The sequence below is a fragment of the Miscanthus floridulus genome, chromosome 5 (assembly GCF_019320115.1).
Source record: "Miscanthus floridulus cultivar M001 chromosome 5, ASM1932011v1, whole genome shotgun sequence".
Taxonomy (NCBI): domain Eukaryota; kingdom Viridiplantae; phylum Streptophyta; class Magnoliopsida; order Poales; family Poaceae; genus Miscanthus; species Miscanthus floridulus.
The window spans coordinates 49,407,740-49,420,388 of NC_089584.1; the positions used below are offsets into that span (position 1 = coordinate 49,407,740).

Consider the following 12,649-nt stretch of genomic DNA (forward strand, 5'->3'; position numbering starts at 1 on the left):
TCATGAGCACGTGGCAGTCATGGGACTTTAAGTTTAGGAATTTCTTCTCTGGCACATTTATTATACCCTTTATATTCGAGGAGAATCTAGATGGTACCTTGATGCTTGCTAGGCATTCAAACATGCTTTCCTTCTCTTCTTTGCTAAGAGTGTAGCTAGCAGGACTTAAGTAATGGCGTCCATCATCTGTCTTCTCTGGATGCAGGTTGTCTCGTTCTTTCAAACACCGCAGGTCCTATCATGCTTCAAGTGTGTCCTTAGGCTTCCCATACACACCCATGAAGCCTAGCAGGTTCACACAAAGATTCTTCGTCAGGTGCATCACGTTGATCGCGCTACGGACCTCTAGGACTTACCAATAGGGTAGCTCCCAAAATATGGACTTCTTCTTCCACATGGGTGCGTGACCGTCGACGTTGTTTGGAACATGTTCGCTGCCATGTGCCTTTCCAAATACTACTTTCACATCCTTGATCATATTGAGTACATCCTCACCAGTTCGGTTGCCCGGCTTGGTCTAGTGGTCTGCCTTACCTTTAAAATGCTTGCCTTTCTTTCTTAGGGGGTGATTCACAGGAAGAAATCGACGATGGCCAAGGTACATGACCTTTCGACATTTTTTCAAGAATATACCTTTAATGTCATCGAAATAGTGCATGCATGCATTATATCCCTTGTTTGATTGTCCTGAAAGATTACTTAGAGCAGGCCACTCATTGATTGTTACGAACAACAATGCTCGCAGGTCAAAGTGCTCCTGTTTGTGCTCATCCCACACATGTACACTTGGTATGTTCCACAAAAGTAGAAGTTTTTCAACTTGTGGCCTCAGGTACACATCGATGTCGTTGCCAGGTTGCCTTGGGCCTTGGATGAGCACTGGCATCATAATAAACTTACGCTTCATGTATAACCAGGGAGGAAGGTTGTAGATACATAGAGTAATAGGCCAAGTGCTATGACTACTGCTCTGCTCCCCGAAAGGATTCATACCATCCATACTTAAAGCAAACCTTAAGTTTCTTGCGTCATTTGCAAACTCTAGGAATTATCTATCGATTGCTCTCCACTAGGACCCATCAATAGGGTGTCTCAACATATTGTCTACCTTACGGTCTTCTTTGTGCCATCGCAACAACTTTGCATGGTCTTTGTTTCTGAGCAGACGTTTCAAGCGTGGTATTATAGGAGCATACCACATAATCTTGGCAGGGATTTTCTTCGTGGGACGTTCGCCCTCAACATCACTAGGGTCATCTCGCCTGATCTTATACCACGATGCATGACATACCGGGCATGCATCTAACTTCTCGTACTCCTCACCATGGTAGGGGATGCAGTCATTAGGACATGCATGTATCTTCTGGATTTCTAATCCCAACGGACAGACTACCTATTTTGCTTCGTACGTAGTGGCGGGCAATTCGTTATCCTTCGGAAGCATCTTTTTTTGGATTTGGATTTTTAGTAACTCCCCAAATCCCTTGTCAGATACACCATTCTTTGCCTTCCATTGTAGCAATTCTAGTGTGGTACCCAACTTTTTCTACCCCACATCATAAGTTGGGTATAGCAATTTCTTGTGATCCTCTAGCATGCGCTCGAACTTGATCTTCTCTTTTTCACTTTCGCATTCTCTTTGTGCGTCACGAATGGCCTGACCAAGATCATTAGCGGGCTCATCTTCTGCCCCTATCTCTTCTTTAGCTTCCCCCATTGCAGTATCATTGAAGGCACCATATTCAGCAATAATGTCATCATCGTCTCATTGTTCTTCTTCACCTTCTTCCAATACAACCCTGGTTTCTCTGTGCTTCATCCAACAAATATAGTTTGGCATGAAACCTAACTTCAACAAGTGTGAATAAAGACTCCTTGAGCTAGCATATTCCTTCAAATTCTTACATATGGCACATGGGCAGCACATGAAACCATCGTATTTGTTTGCCTTAGCCACACGTAAGAAAGAATGCACGCCCTTAATGAACTCTTGGGAGCGGCGATCAGCATTGTACATCCAATGCCGGCTCATCTGCATTGCATGACATACATACCATATTAAAACCTAGAACATAATTAGTTAATTATATGACATGCATGCCACCACATAAGTTATTAATTTATGAAAGTCTCACTACAATGTAGACAATCCCAACTACCACTAAATAAACTAAAGCTAAAATGCACTTGAGCAGCATAAGGATTTCGTGACCAATTCCAACTAAAACAGACAGATCATGTGTTTGTTCAACATCTATGGGCTTCTTCCGCAGGATCACTGCCTCATCAGCCGCCATAACCGCCTGTGCAAGAGAGTTTTGCACGTGTTCAACATACTCTTCCTCCCAGTACCAGCCTGAACATCCAGTGCCATCCCACTGAAATTAAAACAAAAAATTAGAACTTTAATCACAATCATCATGAAAATAAGTATAAATTAACCATAATCATCAAATACGACAAAATAACTCACATTGCGATCCGGACACTTGTAAAAGATACGGCCCTTGTTAGGACACTCCTTCCTCACCTGGTACTCCATCACAATCTTCTCCTCACACTTGCCGCATGCAATGAGAGGGAGGTCCGGCCTCAGTCGCTTTGGAACCCGATGAGAGGCCGAGGACCCGGAAGCAGTTGTCATCTACTCTCTATACTCATTTTTAATATAATATAAAATTCTCATTTTATAAACAAATAAAATTAAAAAAACTCTAAAATTCTCTATATCTCTAAACCATGAAGTGTGCTATGCATGCTATAAAAGAAAGCTGAATACTAGTTTTGAATAACTACTTTAACCTTCCTTCATCCAAATATGCAAACTTTAAAGTGATTTTGAGGTTAAATGGCTTACAAATAAAAAAATCCACCATAAAAAACCACATATATCTAGTCCACAAAATAAGATATGCTACTGATGAAACATGAGAGTATAAAGTTGGTAACCTTTAGAACCGAAGAATCGATGGAGGAATCGAAGAAATCTTATGATTACCGGTGATGAGGAAGAAGAGAGGCCGGCGATGAAGCAAGAACACTGAGCTCAAAGTGGCTTGGGCTCTGGGAGGAAGAAGGGGTATATAGGATGGGATCTTTAGTCCCGGTTGGAGACAGCAACTGGGACTAAAGGTCCCTTTCTAGTCCTGGACGGAGCCTCCAGCCGGGAGTAGACTTTTACTCCCGGTTGGAGAGACCAACCAGGAGTAAAAGTTAACCTTTAGTCCCGGTTGGTAGCTCCAACCAGGACTAAAGGTCCCCTGCAACAAAAGCCTGCCGCAGTAGCCGTTGGGCAGGGACCTTTAGTCCCGGTTGGAGCTACCAACCGAGACTAAAGGTTTCTCTAGTCCCGGGCGCGAAAAATACCGGGACTAAAGCCAAATTTTGAAGTGGATCAAAAGTCGTTTCTCTACTAGTGACTGGTCCCCTGCTCTCCCCCTTGTCTCCTCCCCTGGTGGGGAGTATATATACTCAACCCTAGCTTGGCCATGGGAGGGCTCTCTTGGTACTTTGAAAAGTTTCTTTAACATATACAAATCCTCTTCTATTTTTCACTCACATACTTGCTTAAGGATCGCATCTTTGGTAAGACTAAGAGCGCTCTAGCTAGACTTCTAGTGCATTACATCATTTGAGTGCACTAGAGAGACTTCAAGCAAGCATCATTCTCTTGTTACTCTTGGAAGTTGCCGTCTCCTAGATGGTTTGGATCGAGCTCGTGGTTCAGTAGAAGGACAATAAGAATATTGTGTTGGTGCTCTAGATTGATTATGAGGGGGTTTTAGTGCTCATCCCGCTGGAGGAGGTGAAGAGCAACTCTAGTCGCCAAAACCACAGGAAACATATTGTGTCTTCATTATGGTGATTTCTTGATCTCATGTTCAACTCAAGTTTTTATTTATTTTGCATACATTCTTAGACTTGAATCGTTATTTGTCAGCTAGGTTGCAAACCATAGTATAATATAGCTGTGAAAGTAGTATATTATTAGAGTCTTTTGTGTTACTATTTAGTTTTGCCTAGTGCTGTGAATTTTTAGTGGTCACTGCCTATTCACCCCTCTAGTCAGTTCCTTAGGTCCAACATCCCCCTCTAGTCGGTGCAACAAAGTGTGTTTTTGGCAATATTCCATGCGTGCAATGTAGTAGGATAGTGGTGGAGTGGCTCGTTAACTAAAGTGGGTGCTCGGCAGCTAGCCTGATGCTGCAGGCCATGAAATGGCCATTGTTGTCTTTCCACCATATAACGAATGACTACTACTACTACTGTTGTTTTGGGGACAAACATATTCACAAACAGAATCTGTGTCGACATCCCACGAGTTCATGTTTATCTCAAAGTTATCTTCTTTTTCTTTTTCCCGTGAGATGGGAAAGTTCGGCTCATTTCAAGAAACAAATTAAACCAACAGAGTCTGTCACACCATGAAATAAAAGATATGCTGACACTCACATCTGAGCTCAGTGATTGTTGATAGCTAGGGCAAGGACAGGAATCTGTGTCTCAAGTACTCTTGGACTGAACAACACCACCAGAGGTTCAGGCGAGCCTGTCACATTAGAAGTTGCTTCTGTCTGTGATTTTTCCATGTTGTGCTTGGAAAACCCACCTGAAATTATGAAGAGGAGTCAGATTGAACTCCGTGTTCCCATACAATGAGCTACAACATATAGTTAATAAGATGAATTCTTCTTGGACAACTACTATAATGCAGGCTTAGTAAGATATATGGCTAGTCGCCAAGATGACGAACTATGCCAACCAAAAAACAGTGATATGGGATTATCAGATATGTATATAGTGCCCATCCTTTTAGCATTCGTACAACCAGAAAAAAACAAGCTGTTCAAAACTAGAATCTATTATATATAAGGTTTAATAGATTATAAGAATTTAGCTAGAGAGAACCTAGCTATATGTCTGGAATTTATGCTTGGATCACGCCCGTCACAATTTTACTGTTGCCCATATACAAACTTGGTAATGATCAAGAATGCCATCAATTGTTTGTAGTGCGAGAATTAAATTACGCGCCGAAATTGAATATAAAAGGAGAGAATTGGCTGCATTCGTACATATAATGTACGTCAGTTAATGTTTTGTTTGAATTAACTTAGTTCGTGAACTAATAGTAATAACTAAATGTGGCATATATCGAATTCTTTTAGTCACTGCTTGTGTGCAGAAGCGAAAAACATCCCATCCACGCTAGCCCTAATATGAGTATTTGAAATAATAAACCTTTGAAGAACATCAACGTACCTCCCTTCCAGAGATTGGGTCGAATCCAACCTAGAGCCTCGGAACCCTGCATCTTTTCCTGGATGAGCTTCACTTCGGATGCGCCGGTAGCAATATCAACGATATCCAATCGATGGACCAAGTCGTATGGATCCCCATACAATGGCTCAGACATGTAGATTTTGTTCTCCTTGTACTTGGATACACTTGTTCCACTGAAGCTTTCATTGAAATGTTTAGACACGAACAGTGTCTGATCACCGATGTCCCTCACCCTGGACCACTCCAGCGTACGGTCATGGAGGTTGCACTTGTAGACCGCGTTGTTGTAGGTGAAGCTCTGTGTCTCGTGGAACGTGCTCACCATGGCACCCACAATGTGTAGCTCACCGTTTGATTCTATGTAGCTGCGGTGGCAGAGTCCCGCAGGTGGCGACAGCGATGGTAGTAGCGTCGTGGTTGGAGTAGCGCTGGCGGCATTGCTGCTGCAGACCGAGATTTCTCCAGTGCAGTCGATCGCCAAGAACTTGTCTTGGCAGTGGACGATGGACCCCACGGAGAACTCCAGTTTGGTGTCGAGCAGCGTCCATGCGCTGTCGACTCCAACCCGGCAGAACGTGACCTCCGTGGAGCACCCAAGCATGGCCATGGCCACGCAATCGTGGCCGGCGGCGTCAGGCGGCGCCGAGAGCACGATCTCACAGAAGAACGCGTCCCTCATGTCTTCTAGCTTGATGGCTCTGCCTGCGGCATCCGCGTTCCCATAGCCATTGGTGGGATGGAGGACCCACCGGCCGTGGACCCTAGACACGCGTTTTGATGAGGACGCCGCCGTGACGTGTTCGCCTGCTGGCGGGAGCTCAACACGGAGGGCACGGGCACCAGCGAATGGATTCAACAGCGTCACGGATGCTGCCTCATCCATGAGCGCCAGCCACCCACACGAGGAGCCGCACGCCACCTTGCCGCGCACGTCGGGCAGCATCTTGGACAAGACCTTCTTCTCCGAGACGCAGTAGAAGCCGACGCGGTCTGAGTCAGGGTCAAACGGGAGCAACAGGAGCGGCCCGGAGGTCGCGAACGGGATGGCGGCGCGTCATGGGGAGCAAGCGGATCGAAAGGACGCCGCATCATGGCCTGACGCGAGACACTGCCCGATGGACTCGAGGAGATCCTCTGGCAGGCCGAATCTCCAGTCAGGGAGAGGTAGGGACCTTCTCTTAGGATTAGGAGGCTAAGCCATGGAAGACATATGACATCAACTATGGTTCATGCAAGAAATGGTGTCTGGTGTCTACTATCGCGATGGACCATGGATTGGGGAACGGAGATATGGAGAAAAGATTCAAAATGAACAGACCCAAGGGCAATTTCAGTAAGAAATAGCAAGCAAGGGCGATGGAACATATGAGCGTGAAACCAAATGAAAGGAGAAAAAATTATCCCTTTTGCAAATACAAAGAGGGGAATTAATTAAATATAGTACCGTTAAGATAAGCTGGAGACAGAGCAGACAAATTTGGCAAGGTTCTCAGAAATGCTGAAAGCCTGAAACTAATCTCTTTGCTTTTGCACTATTCGGTGTTCTTTTCTTCGGTTTCTCACACTACACTAGTATGCATCGGCTGCATGACTGCATGCACCAGGCCATCGGCCGAAGGACCAGCTGTCTAGCACAGTGCCAGAACCTGCCAGTCGTTTGGTAGTACACTACAAATTACTTGTAGGTATGCATGTTTACGCAGTGACGGTGAGACGAAGGCGCCTTTATTGCAACAGATATATGGCGACAGCCAAAAGCTGTTCATTTGTTTGTCTTTTTGTCAGCCTACATAGAGGCTAATTAATCCCTGCCCTCTCACAGATGTTTCTATTTTTTCTCGAATTCATGAGGTTTGTACCTTCACGAAAGACCTCTACATAATTTATTATTATTATACTAGCAAACGTTGTCCATACGCTGCAATAGAAATCAATATATACATCATGGAATCGGATTCCATACCATCTCATATCAGCGTAGATCATGAGTCCAAATTACATATATGACATGGAAGGCACAGAGATCATATTTTCAAAAGTAAAAAAGACCATATATTAGATATAGACGTGATATAGAATATTGTGTGTCCTTTAACTTTTCCTCACTACTCATCTAAGTTAATGAACTTTTTTTCTTGTATGGGTCCATGAACTTTATCTATGTCCTAACCGTCATTCAAAGCAAACCATATAGGACTCCGCTGCCGTAGCATCTGACGTGGGAGCATATGGTCATGTGTGGCGTCACGTTGGCGTGCAATGAGCAAAGTGCAGGCGGCGGCCAAGCACTGTCGGCCTGGTCACCACCATGCACGTGACGCCACACCCGAACATTCTCCACGCACCCATGGTGCCCTGCCCGATTGCCCGTGCCCGCACCTCCAAAGCCACGCCCCGGCTCGTCCTCTATCTTTGCGCATAGATGCCATAGCCATGGTCGTGGCCACTAGGCTCATGGCCATCGGCATGCACTGCTGTTCCTGGTCAACCCCACCGCCGTGGCCCTCGTAAGCTGCGCAGTCGAGTCCCCCAACACCTCCTCTACATTGGGCACGGTTGTAACACCCCAACCCATTAGTAGCCTGTAGTAGTTGTGAAGTTGGCCCATGTGGCCCAAGTGGCACATGTGGAGCTGTTGTTGTGGGCTTAGTACCACCTTAGAAGTCTAGGAGGGCGAGGGCCAGCTTATAAGCCTTGTCGTTCTAAACGTAGCACCACTACTACAGATTGATTTATCACTATCGCCACTTTCACTATCGTAGTGATAGAAGCGACGGTGTTATACTTTCACTGCTAGTTGGACCGATAGCTAGGCCTTTTAAGGAGGAAACCGGAAGTTCAAACTTCCACCATCGACAGGTGAACAATAGATCCGGCGACAGGTGAACAATAGATCCGGCAGTGGTATTTTCTCCGTCGTATGAAAAGTCGAGCCAACTGGGATAGGCGTTATGGCCGCCGGCCCTACACGACCATTTGGTGTACCGGCAGTAGTAAATTCGGCGTGAGTTATTTCTCCATTTCCCAATTACCCACAACACAGTTGCATCACCATTACTCTATGCCTCCTCTCAGCTTCTCCATCTTCAAGGTTGGCCTATTTAAGCCAGGGCTGGATGCACTTCATGGCAATCCACACACTCCTTCCTCATTAGATACAGATAGATACATACAAAGCTATCTTAAGCCAACCATCTATATATTCTTCATCGCCATGGTGCTCCTTCTCCAACTCCTCCTGCGGCAGCAACGTCGTTGGGAGAAGGCCTCCAAGATTGGATACTACCAGCATCTAGGCATAGCGGGGGCTGCTCGATCTAGGTGCTAGTGGAAGTTTTACGATTAAGGGGGTTCACTTATTTGGGCAAGCCAAGGGGTACTGAATTCACTATGGTATCCTTGGTTTGGTATCTGAAATGCGCAAGGCCACTAGGAAGGTCATATGTATGTATGTACATTTGCCACCTTTCTGCCCTACATATTTCTTGTACTGTCCCCGATTCATCAGTCCGATGCCCTAGCAATCCTCTCCTTCCTCTAGAGCTGCAGTGACGACGGTGGTGCTTCTCTTCCACGCCTCCTCTTCTTGCCTCTCTATCTCCTGACCGTGAGAGGTGCAGCAGGGAAGGTAAAGCACCTCACTGAGATGCTCCTCTTCTTGCTCTCTCTCGATCGTGAGAGGTGCAGCAGGGAAGGTAAAGCACCTCACTGAGATGCTCCTCTTGCTCTCTCTATCTCTCTCTCTCTCGACCGCGAGAGGTGTAGATGCTAGTGGAAGTTTTGCGAGGTGCTGCCTCATCCTTAGCGTGCACTGCTTTTCACCAGACTCGACTATGGGATGTACCTGTACTTGCAGGTCTTTGTTATTGTACACCCACTAGTCTTCGATAGGTCTTTGTTATTGTACAACTATGGAATGTAACTGAAGTTATTAATGAAGTTGTTGTGATGATTGTTACTGTGTCATTTATATACAGTTTTTGCCTTAAAACAATTAATAATTGAATGGTGATGCTTGTTACTCCATTTTTTTAAATGTTGTAGTATTTGCCTTGGCTACACAGGCGTGAGATAAAGCACCTCATTGAGATGGTGCTGGGGTGGAAATATTTGCCTTGGTTTATTTGCAAATTGGTTTGCTGTGTTTGCAAATTGTCATTATTGCAGCTCCCGTCGCCATTTCATATGGTGATTCAGCGTTAGTGTTAGATTACAAAGTGCAGGAAATCAAATGGTCCGCGTTGTCTTCCCTGCTCCGTCGCCCGCGACTCGCGTGGGTGGCTATGGATGTCACGGACCTTGATTGTTGCCTTCCCCGCTCGTGTTTATTAGTGGAAATGACATGAATAACTTGTATTAAGAAATTAGAATCATGTCCAAGGGAATCTAAACCGCATCATACAAGAAGGAAGGTAACTGTAATGAGTTTAGAAAGGAATTGTACTTGCGTATCATTGTATTGAGGTGAATGAAGAGTTTATCATACAAATCCCCATCATCTAGATATATACATATCAATATTGATCTACCCAGAATCTACCACATACTTGTGAAGAACCTATCACACTCATTGCGGATCCTACACTCCTCGTTATAGAACATAGCCCACTGTTCCCAACCTTCCCATCATGCGTGGTCGCCGCAACCTCTGCCTCCGCACTGATGTTCATCCTGGCGACGCACTGACATGGCTAGAGGAGGCAGAGGACTAGACTCACCCGGTGCTGGCCACCTAGCCAAGACCTGTAACACCCACATGACCTGTTGGAGGCACCAAGTACATTTGTAGTTCTTCCACATCACATTTGCTGTCGGGCCCGCTTCATCACCTTTGACCTTCCTCAACAACCGTCGAGCAATGTTGTCGTTGCCGGCACCGCTATTGGACCTGTGGAGTACAAGGGAGAGAACAAATGCAGCAACATCATGGCCTGCCGTGGCGGAGCGCTCAAGTAAGTCAAGTCGTAGCATGAGTGTGCTGCGGTCTTCCACAAAGACGGCACGCATCCCAGCATAGAATCAGGCCTCTGGGTTGCCGACGCTAACAAGCCTAGCGATAAGTTTGGTGCGGTACTCATGGTCGTAGAACCGCTTCTAGATCCCACGTTGCATCCCATGCAGCTACATCCACCGCAGTGGTATGCTCCATCCCACTACGGTGTCGCCGCACACCCAACGATTTGTGAACAGGTTGCCTACAGGCTGTCAAGATCTTCCATGGGATCCGCTACTGCCACAACGACGTGGCTAGCAATCTCAACAACCATCTCCGTTGGGAGCTTCTCCATGGAACGAGGACACATGTGGCAATGGTAAAAGATGGATCCTCAGGTCAGGGAGCGACGTCACGGCAGAGCGGAGCACTGGGGAGGCGCCAGGGATCGAAGCAGAGCAAGGTGAGTTCCAAAAAACCCTCTTGGGATTTTATATTTGCTCCATTCTTGAAGGTTCCGTGGCACGGGGATGTCGAACACCTCGGGGAAGTCAATCATCATTCTCCAAACTGTGTGAATCGCATAAACCATGTATGAAAATGCGACAATAATTCAGAATGAAAGAATCTTATCTTACTATTTCTTAACTAGAGGCCCCAACGGTGTGAACTACGTAAACCGTGTATGTAAACCGTGTGAACCCCCTAATTTTGCATGTAAATTACCCACCTCTGCAATTACAAAAGATAATTCAAAGCAGTCGATAAGAATAAAATAGGCTAGCAGTTCATCACTTTGTCTCCCCCAAACCGTGTGGTTAGCGCTAGAGGGGTCGAGCCACGTGGTCGAGTCAATTTTCTCCATCCAACTTCCAACACCGTTCCATCACCATTACTTTTGCCCGGAGAAGCGTGCTCCACTAAGATCGTGCGAGACGTGGCCTCGCCTTAACTCCTGCTCTCTCTAAGTGCAATCAAAGGGAACTCCAACGGGCGCCTATCTTGTCCATCCTTCTATAAAAGCAGAGGCTAAGGCGGGGAAGCAAGTACACGATTATTTTTCTAAACTCGTTACAGTTACCTATCTTCTCGTTCTATCTTCTTCATCTGGCGCTCTGCCTCGATACCCCATCTTTCAGATCTCATCCAATGGCAGATTGGGCAATGAAGCGCCCAATGGAAGAGTCACCGGAGGTTGTCCCTGCTCATCCACGCATTCGTGCGATGCTGCGATGGGATGGGGAGGGTAGCTCGGCGGCGCCACCATCGGAGAGACGATCCCTGCTTCCGACTATCTCCTTTGATGATGACAGGGGGTGGATGATGTCCTCGAGTTGGTGGAGCAGCTAGACGTGGCCACCTCCGCCCTCCGCGAGGAGAGCCAGGAGGCGGACTGGCTGTGCCTATCCATTGCCACCGTGAAGTGGGAAACGGCTGCGGCGGAGCTTGCCACCGCCGAGGCCCAGGCGCGCCTCGCTGGTAAGGCGTTCGGCATGATATGATCTTCCTCTTTCACTATGTGCGATGTTGTATCTTTAGTTGTAGCATTTTCTTGTCTCCTTTTCAGCCATCTAGGTGCAGCTGAACACCGCGCAAGGCGAGGCAGTGGAGGCGATCCGCCTTTGCCAGGTAGCCGTGGACAACGCCTATGTCTCATCCCGGATGGTGGCCGATAGCAATAGGTGCTACTAGGACCTCCACACGGCAGCAGGCAATGTCGTCCATATGCTTTTGCCTCCTGCGCCTGCAGGGATGACCCTGGCAGATCGCCTCCGCATTGTGCCACCTAAAAGCCCTAATTTGGTTTTGGCTATTTGATGAAACATTTTTGGACTAATCCTTGCATCTAAGTGTGTGACTAGATATGATGGTCCAACCCAAGTAAAGGAGCTAGCTGACACTCATGGATGGAGATGGCCACATGAAATAAAGTCCATAGTGGTGGTGTGGACATATGATGATGATCAATCTCCAGGACTTGGAAAAGAAGAAAGAAAAAAAAACAAAATGGGCAGGCAAAGCTGATATCCATAGGGCCATTTTATTTTTGGTGATCGAGACACTATAGATAGTGTGATCACATTTAGGATAGATGGCCATACTATTAAGAGGGGAGCTCTTATCGGACAATTCGATCATCTAGTGCCAGTAGGTGTTGGAAAACATGCATATGCATTTTAGGCCTATTGCACAATCAGTGAGAAGTGTTTAACATTTGAAAAATGATTGTGAAAATGCTAACACACTTGCACGTGATGGTGAGACACTTGGAGTGTTAGCATATTTGCAAACGTGGTGAAAAAGGTGAAGTAAAGGAGATGTTGTCGGGCTCGGTGTGCTGCCACGGGGGCACTGCCACGCCTATGGTGGTGACCGGCTAAGGAGGCTGAGAGGGAGGTGCTCTGGTGGGGCACCGCCACCCTGTCCAGTGGC

At 46.4% G+C, this 12,649-nt stretch overlaps 1 pseudogene; it reads right to left on the reverse strand.

The window, feature by feature from the left end:
* Positions 1-4,460: 4,460 nt before the first annotated feature.
* On the reverse strand, positions 4,461-6,484 carry LOC136454614 (putative F-box protein At5g55150; annotated as a pseudogene).
* Positions 6,485-12,649: the final 6,165 nt, after the last annotated feature.